Source organism: Sycon ciliatum, chromosome 5, assembly GCF_964019385.1.
Source record: "Sycon ciliatum chromosome 5, ocSycCili1.1, whole genome shotgun sequence".
NCBI lineage: Eukaryota > Metazoa > Porifera > Calcarea > Leucosolenida > Sycettidae > Sycon > Sycon ciliatum.
In genome coordinates this window covers 31,688,811-31,691,851 of record NC_088647.1, presented here as the reverse complement: position 1 = coordinate 31,691,851, position 3,041 = coordinate 31,688,811, and the positions used below count along the sequence as shown (strand labels likewise).

Here is a 3,041-nt window from a genome sequence, read left to right as displayed (position 1 = left end):
CGCCCGCCTGGCCGCCCGCCTGGCCGCCCGCCTGGCCGCCCGCCTGGCCGCCCGCCTGGCCGCCCGCCTGGCCGCCCGCCTGGCCGCCCGCCCGCCTGGCCGCCCGCCTGGCCCCCCGCCTGGCCGCCCGCCTGGCCGCCCGCCTGGCCGCCCGCCTGGCCGCCCGCCTGGCCGCCCGCCTCGCCGCCCGCCTGGCCGCCCGCCTGGCCGCCCGCCTGGCCGCCCGCCTGGCCGCCCGCCTGGCCGCCCGCCTGGCCGCCCGCCTGGCCGCCCGCCTGGCCGCCAGCCTGGCCGCCCGCCTGGCCGCCCGCCTGGCCGCTCGCCTGGCCGCTCGCCTGGCCGCTCGCCTGGCCGCTCGCCTGGCCGCTCGCCTGGCCGCTCGCCTGGCCGCTCGCTTGGCCGCTCGCCTGGCCGCTCGCCTGGCTGCTCGCCCCTGGCCGCTCGCCTGGCCGCTCGCCTGGCCGCTCGCCTGGCCGCTCCCCTGGCCGCTCGCCTGGCCGGCGCTCAGAGCTGTCGCTCGGAGACGGTGCTCAGAGCCGGCGCTCAAAGCCGGCGCTCATAGCCGGAGCTCAAAGCCTTTGAGCCGCTCGCCTGGCCGCTCGCCTGGCCAGGCGAGCGGCCAGGCGAGCGGCCAGGCGAGCGGCCAGGCAAGCGGCCAGGCGCGCGGCGAGGCGCGCGGCCAGGCGAGCGGCCAGGCGCGCGGCCAGGCGAGCGAGCGGCCAGGCGAGCGAGCGGCCAGGCGAGCGAGCGGCCAGGCGAGCGAGCGGCCAGGCGGGCGAGCGGCCAGGCGGGCGAGCGGCCAGGCGGGCGAGCGGCCAGGCGGGCGAGCGGCCAGGCGGGCGAGCGGCCAGGCGGGCGAGCGGCCAGGCGGGCGAGCGGCCAGGCGGGCGAGCGGCCAGGCGAGCGAGCGGCCAGGCGAGCGAGCGGCCAGGCGAGCGAGCGGCCAGGCGAGCGAGCGGCCAGGCGAGCGGCCAGGCGAGCGGCCAGCTAGCAGCTAGCTATCAGCAACAGCAACAGGATGGGAAAAAGAATTAGAAGCATCAAAAAACGATAATTAAGGAGAGCAAAGAGAAATGAGAACAGAAATTAGAACTAGAAAGAGAGAAAGGAAATGAGAACAAGAATGAGAGCAAGAATAGGGACTAGAATGAGAACAAGAATGAGAACAAGAATAGGAACGACGAGCGGCCAGGCGAGTGGCCAGGCGAGTGGCCAAGCGAGCTGCGAGGCGAGCGGCAAGCGAGCAGCCAGCGATCAGCAACAGCAACAGGATGGGAAAAAGAACTAGAACCACCAAAATACGAAAATGAAGGAGAACAAAGAGAAATGAGAACAGAAATTAGAACTAGAAAGACAGAATGGAAATGAGAACAAGAATGAGAACAAGAATGGGAACTATTATGAGAACAAGAATGGAAACTATAATGAGAACAAGAATGGAAACTATAACGAGAACAAGAAAGACAAGGTGAATCATAGCAAGAATATCGACAAGAAAGAGTAAAAAATTGAGCGCATTAGTGAGAAGCATCAAGGAGGAGAAAAATTCGAGAAAATGAGTGAGACCAAGTTTGTAAACAAAAAATGGGACGTTACAAAATCATAACACTAATGATAACAAGGATGTTTTACTAATCTTGGCTTACCTTTCTGGACACAGTTTAAGGTCATGTCCGGGACCAACATGACTCCTGAAGTTGTGAGATCTGCTGCCGGAGCGACATTGCTCAACAAAGAGAATCCCGTTCACTTCTATCGACAAGACATCTCCACAACAACAACAGCAACAACAGCATCAACAGCAACAGCAAAAGCAACAACAGCAACAACAACAGCACCAAAAGCCCTCAGAGCCGACAACAGCAACAACAACAGCAACAACAACAGCACCAAAAGTGCTCAGAGCCGGCGCTCAGAGCCGGCGTTCAGAGCCGGCGCTCAGAGCCGGTGCTCAGAGCCGGCGCCCAGAGCCGGCGCTCAGAACCGGCGCTCAAAGCCGGCTGTCAGAGCCGGCGCTTAAAGCCAGCGCTCAAAGCCGGCGTTCACAGCCGGCGCTCAAACCCGGGGCTCAAAGCTTGCCCTCAACACCAACAAAAGCACCAACAACCACACCACCACCACCAACAAAAACAACACCACCACCACCAACAACAACAACAACACCAACAGCCACACCAACAACAACACCAACAAAAACACCAACGCCAACATCAACAACAAAACCAACGACAACGACAATGACAACTCCAACAACAACACCAACAACAGCACCAACAACCACACCGACAACAACATCAATAACAACAACAACAACAACAACAACAACAACAACAACAACAACAACAACAACAACAACAACAACAACAACAACAACAACAACAACAACAACAACAACAACAACAACAACAACAACAACACGAACACCTACAACAACAACAACAACAACAACCCCAAAACTAACAATAACAACAACAACAAGGACCACGACAACAACAACAACAACAACAACAACAACAACAACAACAACAACAACAACAACAACAACAACAACAACAACAACAACAACAACAACAACAACAACAACAACAACAAAAACCAACAACAACACCAACAACAACACCAACAACAACTCCAACAACACCAACAACACCAACAGCACCAACACCAACGACGACAACAACAACAACAACAACAACAACAACAACAACAACTACAACAACGACAACAACGACAACAACAACAACAAAAACAATAACAACGACAACGCCAAAACAACACCAAAACAACACCAAAACAACATCACCAACAAAACCACCACCACCACCACCAACAACCACAACAAGAACAACAACACACAGAACAACACCAACAAGACATACAACAACACCAACTACACCAACACCAACAACAACAACAACAACAACAACCACAACAACAACAACAACAACAACAACAACAACAACAACAACAACAACAACAACAACAAAACAACAACAACAACAACAACAACAACAACAACAACAACAACAACAACAACAACA

The 3,041-nt window shown here is 56.5% G+C and overlaps 1 pseudogene; it reads left to right on the top strand.

Moving 5' to 3' along the window:
* The first annotated feature begins 2,299 nt into the window (after nt 1-2,299).
* LOC135817012 (bromodomain-containing protein DDB_G0280777-like) overlaps nt 2,300-3,041 on the top strand; it is a 974-nt pseudogene continuing 232 nt past the window's right edge.